The sequence below is a fragment of the Chiloscyllium punctatum genome, chromosome 44 (assembly GCF_047496795.1).
Source record: "Chiloscyllium punctatum isolate Juve2018m chromosome 44, sChiPun1.3, whole genome shotgun sequence".
In the NCBI taxonomy this organism is placed as follows: domain Eukaryota; kingdom Metazoa; phylum Chordata; class Chondrichthyes; order Orectolobiformes; family Hemiscylliidae; genus Chiloscyllium; species Chiloscyllium punctatum.
The window spans coordinates 61,907,417-61,924,435 of NC_092782.1; the positions used below are offsets into that span (position 1 = coordinate 61,907,417).

Below are 17,019 nucleotides of genomic sequence, written 5' to 3' on the forward strand. Positions count from 1 at the left end.
CTTTTTCCTAGGATGATGACGTCAGCGTGTACGAGGGGCATACCTATAAATTGAGGGGTGATAGATTTAAGACAGATGTCAGAAGCAGGTTCTTCACACAAGAGAATGGTAAGGGCATAGAATGCCCTACCTGCTAAGGTAGTCAACTCAGCCACATTAGAGAGATTTAAACAATCCTTAGAAAAGCTCATGGATGATTTTGGGATAGTGTAGGGGGACGAGCTGAGAAAAGTCCACAGGCCAGTGTAACATCGAGGGCCAAAGGGCCTGTTCTGCGCTGTATTGTTCTATGTTCTATGTTCTAAATCAGCCTTAGAAATGGTGCAACAAAGGTTCGCAAGATTGATTGCCAAGGTGAGAGGAGCGTCTGATGTGGAGAGATCACATGGGCTGGGGCTGACAGTCTGTAGACTTTAGAAGATTGATATAATCAAAGCAAACAAAATTTGTACAGGGATTGACAGGGCAGAGTATGGTAAGATGTCTTCCCCTGCGCGGGTGAAACATCCAGGACAGTATCAGAATGAGGAGCTTTGTCCAAGAGGAAGTGAAATTTCTTCAGAGTCAAACTCTGGATGTCCCCGTTACTGAAGAGCTGTGGATGCTATGTTGTTGAATATTTTTTCAAAACAGAGGTCAATAAATTGCTGACTATATTGGGGAGGCAGCAGTGCAGTGGTACTGGTAGTCACTGGGCTAGTGATCCAGACCAAAAGGTTAATGCTGTCAAATGATAGGTTCAAATCCAACCATGGCAAATGCTGGAACTTGAATTCATTAAAAATCTGGAGTTAGCAAATTTTCCTGGGGAGCACAGGGCTGCTCTCTTATTCGAGAGAGGTGGTTGGTGGTGAGCTGAACTCGAAGGGCACCATGTCTCAAGTGAAAAGGTGGGACCCTTGTGACAACATCAGACAGCCTGGGAAAGCTGGAATTAAAAGCGAATCTATTGGTCATGTAGCCATTGTTGATTGTTGTAAAATCTCATCTCCTTCAGGGAAGGAAATCTGCCTTCCTTACCTGGTCTGACCTACATTTGACTCCAGACCCACAGTTTGAGTCTTAACTGCCTGCTGAAATGGCCCTGGGAGGGGAGCAATTAGGGATAGGAATAAATACCAACTCAGCCAGTGTGAATTTTTTAAAGGAGGGTGGCAAGGTGGCACAGTGGTTAGCACTGCTGCCTCACAGCACCAGAGACCCGGGTTCAATTCCCACCTCAGGCGACTGTGTGGAGTTTGCACATTCTCCCCGTGTCTCCGTGGGTTTCCTCCGGGTGCTCCGGTTTCCTCCCACAGTCCAAAAATTGGTGAATTGGCCATGCTAAATTGCCTATAGTGTTAGGTGAAGGGATAAATGTAGGGGAATGGGTCTGGGTGGGTTGCTCTGCAGAGGGTCGGTGTGGACTTGTTGGGCTGAAGGGCCTGTTTCCACACTGTAAGTAATCTAATCTAGAACTAAGCATTAGAGGGATTAAAAAGGAAAATGGTGTTGAGGTGGATTTTCCTGAAATTGTACAGTAAGATGACTGGTTACATTTATTTCCCTCTCTAATCCCAGCAGTTCAGATACAGGCCAATCAGCCTGCACAAAACCTCCAGACAGCATCGCATTCCCACATTTCCCAGGGCTTATCCACCTATGGATAATACATATCTTTGGACTATGGGAGGAAATCCATGCAGACACGGGGAGAATGTACAAATACTACACAAACAGTCACCCGAGGCTGGAATCAAACCGAGGTTCCCTGGTGCTGCGAGGCAGTGGTGCTAACAAATGAGATACCATGCTGTCCAAAGGTCAGGGATATTCTCCAGCTCCCTAACTGCAGATTCAGCAAAGAATTCATTCAACGTAGGCACAGACTGGTGCTGAACCATGACTATGTGGATCTTTTATTGCCGTTCTAGAGTCTTACAGCTTTGGAGTAAAAGTCAATCATTATGTTAACTATAAATAATGCGACACAAGTGTCATACTAGCATCAAGCTAGCAATATCTTACAACCAACTGGCCTGAAGTAGAATTTGTCAAAAAGCTAGATAGAACTTGCATGCAATGACATCAAACACACAGCACTGAAACAAAGCGCCCCACCTAGCCACTCTATCCCAGCATTGATTCGCTCTGCTCAAACCTCCTCATCTAACTTGGCTCAGCTTGATTCGCTTCTCTCCTGTGAGCCTTCCGTCCTCCATGTGGCTGTTGTTGGAGGCAGGGTTTTAATTTGTTTCGTCGATGCCTCACCCTGAGCTCCTTTCTTTCCCCTTCTCAGTACATTCCATTGCCTTCCCTCTCAGGAGTCTGATCCCAAGTCTATCTCGGACAGAATGGGAATCAGACTCACTGAATGACACACTAGCGATCTAACCAGTTGACACATGCTTATCTAATACCTTTTCTGTGACCTGTACAATTCACCCAAACTACACTCTGTCGAAGTGAGCTTGACATTCTCACTGCCCTCTAAGAAGACATTTTTCTGAATTTCCGAATGGATTTCTTGTGGCTGTCTTATACTGATGGCCTTAAGTTACTCTCTTCCTCACAAGAGAAACACTCTGTGTATACTCTAGCAAAATGGTTTATAATGTTTTAATGCCTCGATTAGCCATCACTTTTCAGAGAAATGTATCCCAGGCTGTTTGTGCTGTCCTGATCACAGTTTGATGCCACCCAATCAAATCCATTGCACATTCCCTCCAATGCTTCAATGTTCTTTAAATATTGGGGTGACTGGAGATTTAATTGAGAAATTTCAGGTGGGATTTTGATTGTTTTTTGATGTAAATGGAATGTAATTCTTTCCTTCTGCAGTAATAACTTTGTGTTAAAGGTGAATGCTGTGTGGAGAATTTTCACCAGTTATTGCTGTTCTCTTCCACAGTTTATAATTTCAGTCAGATTGAAGTGCCATCCCATCTTTTCTCTGTTAATTTTCCTTCAGTAATCCTTTAGCCTTTTGTTCTGCATACCCTTACTATACAATCCCTTCACAAATTACAGTTCATTCCTTTTTAACACTCATCCTGGTCTCAAAGGATCATTTTCCTTTGAGTTGTTTCTGAAAATGAAGGGTTTATTTCAGTGATGAATGTTTTTATGTATTCCCTCTTTATGTTCAGCTGCTTCTTGAACTCTGTCCCCTATGATTAGTTGCACAGGTCTACATTGACATCTTAGGGACAACGTTAGGCATGTTTTAGATCAGATATAACTTTGTATTTCTGGAATGTACAAGCTGCAGCTGTTGATTAAATGGATGTTGTAATCTGCTTTAGATATCTTCAGCAAAGTAGCAACACCCGTGTTTAACAATCAACACTCATGCTCGCTAAACGCTGCTTTTAATTATATATATATAATATATATATATTTAAAATTTAAGTAGCACCAATGAATGGATAAAACAAAACATCAGTGATTTTCCTTACCCAGAACAGAATAGGACTCCTTCTGAAAGCAGTCGCCCAGTGACACACATCAGCAAGAGCTGGGGGAGAAAGTTTCCACATCTGGCAAACATCTCCCCACGCAAACTCCTGGATAAGATCAGGAGCTCATCCTGTTGGAGACCATGACCTCTTAAAACGGAATAATTCAACATGTTATGTAGTAAAGTGACACCCTGCCAAGACCACTTCGGCATACTTTTTTAAATGGATTGCAATCTGACAGGTTTAAAGCCATAGCCAAGCGTTTTCCTTCTAATTCATGTCAGGACTTCAAACAGATGCAAAAAGAGATGGATTAGCAAATCTAAATCGGAAAGACAGCAAGGCATGTTACTAGTGGTAACACTGAGTAATGCATTCTCATTGGTGTAATATCCCTTTGTTGAGTGTGTTGCTTGGTTTTCCAAACATGTGGCTGCCTCTCTTCCTTCCCTTTGGATTGGCCTGTACACTCACAAGCTGAGAATGTGGGCATGCACTCCCAGATCCCCAGGAATGCCCACACTAAGTGGTGACAGCTGCTTGAAAAGAGCTGTATTGGTTCTCCCTCTGCTCACTTTCCTCTGCAGTTTGCAGCATCCCCTCCCCCACCACCACTCCCCCACCCGCCTCTTCTGAAGGTGTCTGTTGGAGACTGGGCCCCACTGGTCCAGCCCTCTCCAGCAGCTTGGCAAGAGATGGATTGTTGACAGGTTAGTTCAGCAAAGGTAGCAGCAAGCATACAAATGTATCTCAAATGTACTCCTCCGGCTGGGCCACTTGGCAATCTAGAAGAATGTGTAACATGGCTCCTAAGGTCAAACTTCAGACCATCAAATTTAATGGACAGTAGCAGTGACTATTATCCAGTCAGAGAACTGTTGCAGTGCAGAAGGAGGCCATTCAGCCCATTGCTCTCCAAATGAGCGTCTGACCCTGTGCCATTATCCTGCCATTTCACCTGGAGCCTGCCTATTATACCCGTTCAAATAATCCTCTAATTCCCTTTCAAAAGCATCATTGAAACCATCTCAACCACACTCGCAGACAGGGCATTCTAAACCTTAACGACTCGCTGTGTGGAAAAGTATTTCCTCATATCACTTTCGCTTCTTTTACAATTACTTTAAATCCATGCCTTCATGTTCTCAAGGTTTTTACAATCAGGAATATTTTCTCATGGTTTACTCTGCCCAAACCACTCATTATTTTGAACATTTCCTCAAAATCTCCTCTCAGCTTTCTCTTCCCGAAGGAAAGCCATCTCAACTTTTCCAATCTGGCATGTTGACTCAATGGTTAGCACTACTGCCTCATGGAACCAGGGTTCGATTCCACCCTTGGGTGACTGTGTGGAGTTTGCACATTCTCCCCGTGTCTGTGTGGGTTTCCTCCAGGTGCTCTGGTTTCCTCCCATGGTCCAAAGATGTGCAGATTGGGGTGGGTTGGCCGTTGGAAATGTGGGAATAGGGTGGAGGTGTTGGCTCTTGGTGGGTTGGAGGGTCAGTGTGGATTTGATGAGCCAAATGTCCTCTTTCCACACCGTAGGCATTCTATATTGACCTATGCTCATCTCTGGAACCATTCTTGTAAACCTCGTGTGTAGTCTCTCTAAATCCATTCACATCCATCCTAAAACGTGGTGCACAGTACTCCAGTTGAGACCAAACTAATGCCTAGGCCACAATCAGCACAACATCTTTGCTCTTGCATTCTTGCACCTTTTAATAAAGTTTAGGAAACTGTACACTTTAATTGCTTTCTCCACCTGTACTGCTACCTTTACTTTCTATGTACATTCACATCAAGGTTTCCATGCTACTACACACACTTTAGAGTCAAACACCTTATTTTCTATTATCCCTCCATGTTCTTCCTTCCAAAATGTATCACTGATAAATAGAACATTGAACAGCACAGCATTGTTTAGGCCCTTTGGCCTTTGATGTTGTGCCGACCTTGTATCCTACTCTAAGATCAGACTAACCTACACACCCTGCATTTTACTATCATCCATGTGCTTATCGAACAATCACTTAGATGTCCCTAATGTCTCTGATTCTACTACCACCGCTGACAGTGCATTCCTTGCACTCACCACTCTCTGTATAAAGAACCGACCTCTGACATCACCCCTAAACCTTCCTCCAATCACCTTAAAGTTACTCTCCCCTCATGATAGCCATTTCTACCCTGGGAAAAAGTCTCTGGCTATCCACTCTCTCTATGCCTCTCATCATCTTGTACATCTGTATCTAGTCGCCTCTCACCCTTCTTTGCTCCAGTGAGAAAAGCCTTAGCTCCCTCAACCTTTCTTCATAAGACCTGCCCTCCATCTCTACTGAACTTCATCTGCCACCTATCTGACCAATCCACCACCATGCCAATGTCTTTGTCAAGTCCTACACTGTGCACCTTACAGTTTCAAGTTCGCCCAAATGGTCACAGTGTCAAAGGTCTGCTCAATAGATAACCACCAGAGATACCAGGGACGCACTGTGGCCCCGATCTTGAACTTCTGTCTGTAGAGAAAGCTAGGAAAGGCAGGATTACTTAAGAAAGAGGAAAATGAGTCAACCATGTATCTCCTTGATCTGTCTCCCTGGCGATGGCTGTTCCTAGCACTTGCCCACCTGCAGCCCAGAAGGTTATTGATGCTAACAGAATGAGAAGGGTTAGGGATAGTCAACATGGATTTGTGCGTGGGAAAGCGTGGGAAATTGTGTCTCACTAATCTGATTTGAGTTTTTTGAAGAAGTGACAAAGGAGCAGCATGGTAGCTCATAGCGCCAGGGACCTAAGTTCAATTCTAACCTTGGGCGTCTGTGTGGAGTTTGCACATTCTCCTTGTATCTGCAGGGGTTTCCTCTGAGTGCTCAGGTTTCCTCCCACAGTGCAAAGATATGCAGGTTAGGAATGGTCAGGAGAAATGTGAAGGTAAAGGGTGAGTCTGGGGGGATTCGATCTCTGGAGAGTCAGTGTGGACTTGTTGGATCGAATGGCCTGTTTCCACACTGTAGCAATTCTATTCTATGAGATTGATGAGGGCAGAACAGTGCATATGATCTAAATAGACTTCAGTAAGGCATTCAACAAGGTTCCTCCTGGTTGACTGGTTAGCAAAGTTAGATCTCATGGAGTACATGGACAACTAGCCATTTGGATATAGAACTGACTTGAAGGTAAAAGATAGAGGGTGGTGGAGGGTTGCCTGTCAGACTGGAGGCCTGTGACCAGTGGAGTGCCACAAAGATTATCATTTATATAAATGATTTGGATGTGAACATAACAGGTATAGTAAGTTTGCAGGTGATACCAAAATTGTAGTGGAGAGCAAAGAAGGCTATGTCAGAGTACAACATGACCTTGATCAGATGGGCCAAGGGGCCAAAGAGTGGCAGATGGCGTTTAATTTAGATTAATGTAAGGTGATGCAGTTTGCAAAGGCAAATCAGAGCAGGACTTATACACTTAATGGTAAAGGGACTGTTGTTGAACAAAGAGACCTTGGAGTGCAGGTTCATAGTTCCTTAAAAGTGGAGTCACAGGTAGATAGGATAGTGAAGAAGGCATTTGGTACGCTTGCCTTTATTGGTCAATGTATTGAGTGTAGGAGTTGGTTGCAGTTGTACAGGACATTAGTTTGGCCACTTTTGGAATATTGCGTGCAATTCTGGTCTCCCTCCTATTGGAAGGATGTTGTGAAACTTGAAAGGGTTCAGAAACGATTTACAAGGATGTTGCCAGGGTTGGAGGGTTTGAGCTAAAGGGAGAGGCTGAATAGGCTGGGGCTGTTTTTCCTTCTAAAGTTTTATAAAATTATGAGGGGCATGGATAGGGTGAATAGTCAATGTCTTTTCCCTGGGTAAGGGAGTCCAAAACCCAGAGGGCAAAAGTTTAGGGTGAGAGGGGGAAGATTTAAAAGGGACCTAAAGGGCAACTGTTTCACGCAGAGGGTGGGACGTGTATGGAATGAGCTGCCAGAGGAAGTGGTGGAGTCTGCTACAATTACAACATTTAAAAGGCATTTGGGTGGATATATGAATAGGAAGGGTTTAGAGGGATATGGGCCAAATGTTGGCAAATGGGACTAGATTAATTTAGGATATCTGGTTGGCATGGACATTGGACCGATGGGTCTCTTGCCATGCTGTACATCTCTGATTTGAAACTTTATATGCCCAAGAGGAGTTATCACCTTCAGGGATTAGAGGAGAAATTCAGAAACAATTAGACATTGAAAAGAGGATTGGGGATCGACCTTCACTTCCTGATGAAGGGCTCCTGCCCGAAACGTCGATTTTCCTGCTTCTCGGATGCTGCTTGACCTGCTCTGCATTTCCAGCACCACTCTAATCTTGACTCTAACCTTCAGTGTCTGTAGTCCTCACTTTTGTCTACCTTCACTTATAAGCAGTTAAGGATTGAAAGAGGTAGAATAAAGTTGCACCATTTACATTGTAATGAGGGAACCCACAATCTTCAGTGTAATTTTAATTCTTGCTTCAGGCTTTGGGAAACTGGGCAGTCACATTGGTCTGTGAGTGCAAGATGGTGGATCTGTAAAACCTGGTCTGGAATTGGACGCAGGGGGCAGATACTTCAATAACCAGAAGCTCTCTGCAGGATGCTCAATAGAACCTCAACCACCTGGGAACTATCAAAGCAAGAGATTTCCCAGGCCACTACCATGGAAGGGAATGCAGTATAGACTTCCCAGGCCACTACCATGGAAGAGAATGCAGTATAGATTTCCCAGGTCACCACCATGGAAGGGAATGCAGTATAGATTTCCCAGGCCACTACCATGGAAGAGAATGCAGTATAGATTCCCAGGCCACTACCATGGAAGAGAATGCAGTATAGATTTCCCAGGCCATTACAATGGAAGGAAATGCAGTATAGACTTCCCAGGCCACTACCATGGAAGAGAATGCAGTATAGATTTCCCAGGTCACCACCATGGAAGGGAATGCAATATAGATTTCCTAGGCCATTACAATGGAAGGGAATGCAGTATAGATTTCCCAGGTCACCACCATGGAAGGGAATGCAGTATAGATTTCCCAGGTCACCACCATGAAAAGCAATGCAGTATAGATTTCCCAGGCTATTACAATGGAAGGGAATGCAGTATAGATTTCCCAGGTCACCACCATGGAAGGGAATGCAGTATAGATTTCCCAGGTCACCACCATGGAAGGGAATACAGTATAGATTTCCCAGGCCACTATCATGGAAGGGAATGCAGTATAGATTTCCCAGGCCACTATCATGGAAGGGAATGCAGTATAGATTTCCCAGGCCATTACAATGGAAGGGAATGCAGTATAGATTTCCCAGGTCACTATCATGGAAGGGAATGCAGTATAGATTTCCCATGTCACCACCATGAAAGGGAATGCAGTATAGATTTCCCAGGCTATTACAATGGAAGGGAATGCAGTATAGATTTCCCAGGCCACCACAATGGAACAGAAGGCTGTATAGATTTTCCAGAATGACTCCTATATACCAAGGGCTAAATTATGTTGAGGATGTTATGTAAACCTTGCATTTAGCAGGTTAACAGGTGTTTTGATTGATGTCTGCTGTTATAATAAGGTTGAGAATTGTTACAGAATTGGCAGGGGGATATCTTGGCAATGTGAAGGATGTAAGGTTGTGAGCACACACCCACACAGAGTCTCTCACACACACACACACACACACACACACACACAGAGTCTCACACACACATACAGACACACACACAGAGTCTCTCTCACACACACACACACACACACACAGAGTCTCTCTCTCTCTCTCTCTCTCACACACACACACACACACAGAGTCTCTCACACACACACACATACACGGAGTCTCTCTCACACACACACACACACACAAAGTCTCTCACACACATACACACATACACACACAGAGTCTCTCACACACACACACATACACGGAGTCTCTCTCACACACACACACACACAGAGTCTCTCACACACACACACATACACACACACACAGAGTCTCTCACACACACAGTCTCACAAACACACAATTACACAAACACACACACAGTCTCACGTACAGAGACACACACCTACGGCAAAAACACACACAATTACACAAACACACACATAATCTCACACATACATTAAACCAATTCCTTTAGGGAACGAATCATCTGTTCCTAACTGGTCTGGCCTACATGTGACTTCAGACCCACAGCAATGTGGTTGACTCTTAGAGATATAAAATAAACACTGGCCCAGCCAGCGACACCCATATCACGTGAATGAATTTTTAAAAAACACACATTCCTTCCTGAGAGTGTCCACATGAGCTGTCAGCCTTGTTTGAAAAGGGAAGCACTGAGCAGTGTGCCAATACTTCCTGAAGGAAAGGAAGTTAAACAAGAAACAGAATCTCTCTGTAGATCTCTCTTCCTCATCTTTTTCTTCCCACGTCACGGAACATAGTCTTTCAGGTGCAACTCTGTCTGCAATCTTGCTGTTTCATGTAAGAAGAGTGGTAGCTGTAAAACCCGGAGACATATGGAGGAAGAATTGGGCATATTTTAACAAAAACAAGGAGTGGATTTGAAATGTTAACTCTGTTTAATTTCCACAGACCTGCTGAGTTCTTCCAGCAAATTGTGCCTTGGTTTCAGATTTCTATAATCTGCAGTTCTTTACAGAACATAGAACATTACAGCGCAGTACAGGCCCTTCGGTCCTCGATGTTGCGCTGACCTATCATACCAATCTGAAGCCCATCTAACCTACACTATTCCATGTACGTCCATATGCTTGTCCAATGACGACTTAAATGTACTTAAAGTCGGTGAATCTATTACCATTGCAGGCAAAGCATTCCATACCCTTACTACTCTCTGAGTAAAGAAACTACCTCTGACATCTGTCCTATATCTGTTTAAAAAGGGCGGTAAAGACAAACAAGGGAACTATAGACCGTGAGCCTGACCTCGGTGGTGGGCAAGTTGTTGGAGGGAATCCTGAAGGACAGGAAGTACATGTATTTGGAAAGGCAAGGACTGATTCGGGATAGTCAACATGGCTTTGTGCGTGGGAAATCATGTCTCACAAACTTGATTGTGTTTTTTGAAGAAGTAACAAAGAAGATGAATGAGGGCAGAGCAGTAGATGTGAGATATATGGACTTCAGTAAGGCGTTCGACAAGGTTCACCATGGGAGACTGATTAGCAAGGTTAGCTCTCATGGAATAAAGGGAGAACTAGCCATTTGGATACAGAACTGGCTCAAAGGTAGAAGACAGAGGGTGGTGGTGGAGGGTTGTTTTTCAGACTGGAGGCCTGTGACCAGTGGAGTGCCACAAGGATCGGTGCTGGGTCCTCTACTTTTTGTCATTGACATAAATGATTTGGATGCGAGCATAAGAGGTACAGTTAGTAAGTTTGCAGATGACACCAAATTTGGAGGTGTAGTGGACAGCGAAGAGGGTTACCTCAGATTACAACAGGATCTGGACTAGATGGGCCAATGGGCTGAGGAGTGGCAGATGGAGTTTAATTCAGATAAATGCGAGGTGCTGCATTTTGGGAAAGCAAATCGTAGCAGGACTTATACACTTAATGGTAAGGTCCTAGGGAGTGTTGCTGAACAAAGAGACCTTGGAGTGCAGGTTCATAGCTCCTTGAAAGTGGAGTTTCAGGTAGATAGGATAGTGAAGAAAGAGATTGGTATGTTTTCCTTTATTGGTCAGAGTATTGAGTACAGGAGTTGGGATGTCATGTTGTGGCTGTTCAGGACATTGGTTAGGCCACTGTTGGAATATTGCGTGCAATTCTGTTCTCCTTCCTATCGGAAAGATGTTGTGAAACTTGAAAGGATTCAGAAAAGATTTACAAGAATGTTGCCAGAGTTGGAGGATTTGAGCTATAGGGAGAGGCTGAACAGGCTGGGGCTGTTTTCCCTGGAGCGTTGGAGGCTGAGGGGTGACCTTATAGAGGTTTACAAAATTATGAGTGGCATGGATAGGATAAATAGGCAAAGTCTTTTCCTTGGGGTGGGGGAGTCCAAAACTAGAGGGCATAGGTTTAGGGTGAGAGGGGAAAGATATAAAGAGACCTAAGGGACAGAGGGTGGTACGTGTATGGAATGAGCTGCCAGAGGATGTGGTGGAGGCTAGTACAATTCTAACATTTAAGAAGCATTTGGATGGGTATATGAATAGGAAGGGTTTGGAGGGATATGGGCTGGGTGCTGGCAGATGGGACTAGATTGGGTTGGGATATCTGGTCGGCATGGACGGGTTGGACCGAAGGGTCTGTTTCCATGCTGTACACCTCTATGACTCTATAACTCAATAAGGTTTGTGAGGCATGACCTACCCTTCACAAAACTGTGCTGACTATCCCTAATCAAATTATTCTTTTCTAGATGATTATAAATCCTATCTCTTATAACCTTTTCCAAAACTTTATCAACAACTGAAGTAAGGCTCACTGGTCTATAATTACCAGGGTTGTCTCTACGCCCCTTCTTGAACAGGGGAACCACATTTGCTTTCCTCCAGTCTTCTGGCACTATTCCTGTAGACAATGATGATTTAAAGATCAATGTCAAAGGCTCGGCAATCTTCTCCATGGCTTTCCAGAGGCTCCTAGGATAAATCCCATCTGGCCCAGGGGACTTATCTATTTTCACTCTGCAGGATTTCTAATACCTCTTCCTTGTAAACTTCAATCGCACCTAGTCTAGTAGCCTGAATCTCAGTATTCTCCTCGACAACATTGTCGTTTTCTAGAGTGAATACTGTCGAAAAATATTCATTTAGTGCTTCCCCTATCTCCTCTGACTCCACACACAACTTCCCACTACTCTCCTTGATTGGCCCTAATCTTACTTCTTTGTTTTATTTTTGTGTATATTTTAATGTTAACATGTTTACTTAGACCATAAGACACAGGAGCAGAAATTAGGCCATTCAGCCCATCGACTCTGCTCCACCATTCAATCATGGTTGATAGGTTGCTCACCCTCATTCTCCCTTTAACCTTTGATCCCCATTACAATCAGTAAGCTATCCATCTCTGTCTTAAATATTTTTAATGACCTGGCCTTCACAGCCTTCTGTGGGAATGAATTCCATAGATTCCCCACTCTCTGGCTGAAGAAGTTTCTCCTTCTCTCTGTTCTGAAAGGTCTTCCCTTTACTCTAAGGCTGTGCCCTCAGGTCCTAGTCTCTCCGACCAATGGAAACATCTTCCCAACATCCACTCTGTTCAGGCCATTCAGTATTCTGTACATTTCAATTAGATCCCCCTCTCATCCTTCTAAACTCCATTGATTATAAACTCAGAGTCCTCAAACGTTCCTCATATGTTAAACTTTTCACATCTGGGATCATTCTCATGAACCTCCTCTGGAGCCAATCCAGAGCCAGTACATCCTTCCTGAGATATAGGGCCCAAAATTGCTCATGATATTCTAAATGTGGTCTGACCAGAGCTTTATAAAGCCTCAGAACTACATCCCTCTTTTATATTCTAGTCCTCTCAAAATAAATTGCATTTGCCTTCCTAACTACTGATTCAACCTGCAAGTTCACCTTCAGAGAATCCTGCACTCAGACTCCCAAGTCCCTTTGCACTTCAGATTTCTGAATTCTTGTCTGTGTTGATTTTTGATCATTTTTCCGGATTTTTTTAGTATTTTCTGATATAAATAAAACCTGGGATGTGAAAAAAATGCTATGGCTCTTGGAAATCTGGTTGAAATCTGCTTTGTTTGTATGAAACCTTGGTTATCTCATAGCTGGAGCAATCAGAGTCTGTCCTGAGGGAGTACCTGAGGGAGTATAAACTGACATTGGAGGGAATAACACCCAGGAATTATGGAGAAAATAAATTACACAAACAGGGCTCTTAGTCAAGACTTTGGAAAGATTTAAGGGTTGTTTTCATTAAAGATTTTCTATTACTAAGGGGAACCAGAGAGTGTAAATGCAGAAAAAAACATTAATCACATGACACCAGGTTATAGTCCAACAGATTTATTTGAAAGCACAAGCTTTTGGAGTGCTGCTCCTTCATCAGGTGAAGTCATTTCACTGGACGAAGGAGCAGTGCTCCAGAAGTTTGTGATTTCAAGTAAACCTGATGGGCTGTAATCTGGTGTCATGTGACTTCTGACTTTGTCCAGCCCAGTCCAACACTGGCACCTTCACATCAGGAAAACCATTGGTTAGGGAGTCTAGGGATGGGGGCACAGTCTAAACGTTGAGCCAAATCTTTCAGAAGTCAACTTTGGAAGCATTCTTCTACAGAGGTTATATAGGAGGTTGGAATTCTCTTCCCTAAATTGCAATTGATGCACAATCAAATTGGAAAGCTGAGCTTGGTAGATGTTGATATCCAAAGACATGAAGGGATACAGGGCAAAGTGTTTGACCTGCAATCATCAGATCAGCCATAATCTCAATGAACAGCAGGCAGAACAGGTTCAAGGGGCTAAATGGCCTCCACATGATCATGTGTCGATCAGAAAATGCTGTGAATACACTGACAAAATCACCATTTGAAGGTTTGCCAAATGTTGAGAATGAGCAAATCATCAGAACAGTTCTGATAAATGACAAGATAAGCATGTGGTGTAGCAGCTAACGTTGAGAGCTGCCACTCAGATGTTGACTGTGTCCATCCAGCATTCTTGTACAAACAACGATGTTTCTGTGAAGGGCTCATTGCTGTTTCAATCTACAAATGAATCTTCCCCTTCCTGGAGCTCACAGGCAAACTGGTGAGGACGGCAAGTAGGTTAGTTAGTCCAGGTGACATAATTGCTCATTTCTTCCCTTCGCAGCAAAGACTGTCCCAGCAAGAAGGTCCTTTCTTGAGTCAACTTTCTTGACCCACCACCAATTACATGAACAAGCAGAGAATAGGGATACAGACCATGTGCAGGCAGGTGGGATTAGTTTAAAATGGCACCACAGTTAGCACAGACAGTGGGCCAAAGGACCTGTTCCTGTGCTGCACTGGTCTATATACTATAAACAGTCAACACATGTCCACTTCAGGGCCTCAGCTCACAACTCCCCTGGTAACCTGCCTTCACTAGTGTGGGAAAAAGGTGATGAATTTCCCAACTGGGAAACCAGGGTGATCTTCCTGCTGGGTTGCACTAATTACTGCAATCTGGAGACAACTGCAGGCACAGATGAGAATCAAGAGAGTGTTCTCTGAAAACTTCCAATGCACCTCACCCTCTCTGCAACTACCACTCCATGGAAGGTTTTTTTTTCTTTTTTTCCTTTCTTTTTCTTCTTTTTTAACCCCCACACTACTGCCTAACTGCGGCGGTGCTTATTTTTTCCCACAGCACCCATGGTGTGTGTGTGCAGGTGTGAGACAAAGTGAGAGACACAAAGTGCACGAATCTTTATTCAATTTCCACCACCAGGAAGATAGGAAAAACACCCGAGTGTCCAGTGACAAGCACTGCCCTTCAAACCACAGGGCAATGCTGTGTGATCAAACAGTGAAGGGGAGGGTAGGGACTAAATCAAACAGAGTTGGACGGGGAAATAATACACTCCACTCCCTGCGGCGCCCACCTCTCCCTGAACAACTTCAGGGTGTTGGTGGACACCGTGTGCTCCTTCTCCAGAGACACCCGGGCTCTAACGTAACCCCGGAAGAGGGGCAGGCAGTCGGCCCTAACGACCCCCTCCCATGGAAGGTTTATAAAAACAACTTACCTCCTTGCCATTGGATCCCCTGAAGAGTAGGCCTCAACTGAAAAATTGCCATCTTCTGATTGGATGACAGCTTCTCGTGACCTGAGATGCCAGTGTCAAAGCCTGTGATAGGCTGAGAAACTCACCAGTGCACTGCCTTCGATCCTAAACATTCTGATTGAAACTCAGCTTATCACAAGCCAATGAATGAATAATTTATTTATTGTCACTAGCATTTTACAATGAATTATTTCAGTAAAATGCAGGGAAAAGCTTCAATACTCATCACAATCAGGTGCCATATTGAATAGGTTAAGAATAAAAAGGATAAAAGATATAACTGAAAGAGAGTCCTGAGGCTTGAGCCAACTCACCAACAGCACCTACACCACTGCCTCTCCTCCACTACAGCCTGTGCTGAACCTACACTCACCCCACAGACCAGCCACTGCCATCTTCTCACCAAGAGTTCCGCACCGGCCACCCTTCTCTGCGACATCACCTTGCCGCCATCTTGACAAACCCACTGCCGCTGCCCCAGATCACCTGAACAGCCTTACCGCTGGTATGCTGCCAGCCTGGAAGGCCGGGAGGATGTCTCCGTCTCTGCTGTTGCCGCTACTGACCACCGTGAGGAGCCACCATTCTGTGCATGGCCCACTCTAGCTGCCATGCTAATTTCACCAACTAACCAGCCACAAAACGCTCCATAGAAAAGACAAACAAAAGAAAAAAAAAAGTAAAGAGAAGGCAAAAAAAGAAAGAAACCTTGCGGGAGAAGATGAGAAGATGAGTCCCGGGCAAGAGACATTTCCCAGCCCTGCCAACTTTGCTGCCGTCTTGACTGAGTGGTGTGAGTGCTGTGTTTGTTGCAATGTAACATGCTCCCAATCAGCCCTCCATTCTTCAAAGAAAGGGGCAAACTCTGACCAATATGTTCTTCTTTTAATTTGGCTTCAGTCTCACTTTTTGTGTCTTATGTTACTCACTCATGGGATGTAGCCATCGCTGACTGGGCCCAGTATTTACTGTTCGTCCCTAGTTGCCCTTTGAGAAGGTGGGGTGAGCTGCCTTCTTGAACCACTGTCATCCATGTGCTGTAGGTTGACCCACAATGCCCTGAGGGAGGGAATTCCAGGATTTTGCTCCAACGACACTGAAATATTTCCAAGTGAGTGGCTAGGATGGATATTTGTTCCTATATATCTGCTGTCCTTGTCCTTCCACGTGGAAGGTAGTACCTGAGGATCTTCCGTGAATATCTGCTTCCTGTAGATCATGCACACTGCTGCTACAGAGTGTTAGTGTCAATATAGCAGGCTGCTTTGTCCTAGCTGATGTCAAACTTCCTAAGGGTTATTAGAGCCGCATCCAGGTATGTGGATGCGTATTCCACCACACTGCTGACTTGTTCCTTGTAGATGGTGGACAGGTGCTGGGGAGTCAGGGGATAAGTTACTCACCACAGTGGTCCTAGCCTCTGACCTGCTGTTAGGATTACAGAAGCAGGCTATTCAGTCCATTGAGTCCACACCAACCCTCTGAAGAGCATCTCACCCAGATCCATACCCCAACTAGACTACCCTTACACACAGACACAGGGAGAATGTGCAAACTCCACACAGCCAAGACACCACAAACACTAAAACTCCATAACCCCAGTTGTCTGAGAGTAGAATTGAACTGGGTCACTGGTGCTGTGAGGCAGCTGTGCTAAGCACTGAGCCACTGTGCCACCCTGTAGCCTATATGGTGACTCTCGTTGAGTTTCTGGTCAATGGTAATCCCCAGGATGTTGATAGTGGGACATGCAGTGAATTTCATGGGGCAGTAGTTAGATTGTCACTTATTGGAGGTAAGCATTTG

At 44.4% G+C, this 17,019-nt stretch overlaps 1 protein-coding gene and 1 long non-coding RNA gene across 3 annotated transcripts in view; one reads left to right on the plus strand and one right to left on the minus strand.

The window, feature by feature from the left end:
* The window catches only part of fam107b (family with sequence similarity 107 member B), a 143,882-nt gene extending 140,428 nt beyond the window's left edge, over positions 1-3,454 (minus strand). The window contains exon 1 of the mRNA XM_072563067.1: positions 3,438-3,454. The gene's annotated coding sequence lies outside the window, so the exon portion shown is untranslated. The remainder of the gene's footprint in view (positions 1-3,437) is intronic.
* Positions 1-17,019, plus strand: part of LOC140467029 (uncharacterized) — a 79,497-nt gene that overhangs the window by 26,112 nt on the left and 36,366 nt on the right. The window lies entirely within an intron of this gene.